Source organism: Scyliorhinus torazame, chromosome 1 (assembly GCF_047496885.1).
Source record: "Scyliorhinus torazame isolate Kashiwa2021f chromosome 1, sScyTor2.1, whole genome shotgun sequence".
NCBI classification, from domain to species: Eukaryota; Metazoa; Chordata; class Chondrichthyes; order Carcharhiniformes; family Scyliorhinidae; genus Scyliorhinus; species Scyliorhinus torazame.
The window spans coordinates 371,975,596-371,975,809 of NC_092707.1; positions in this window are offsets into that span (position 1 = coordinate 371,975,596).

Here is a 214-nt window from a genome sequence, read left to right on the forward strand (position 1 = left end):
CACTTTGTTCAAAGTCTTATTTATTGTGAATCCTCTTTTGCTGAAATATCCATGTCTCGCACATAACTTATCTGCAAACTGCATTTTAAATCTTTTAATTGAGGTGATTAATAAATAGTATATACAACTATATTGTTCAGCTCAGGAGATAACAACCCACTCTTACTCAGTTTTACAGAGAACGGTTCGTTCTTTTTCCTTTCTTGACTTTTCT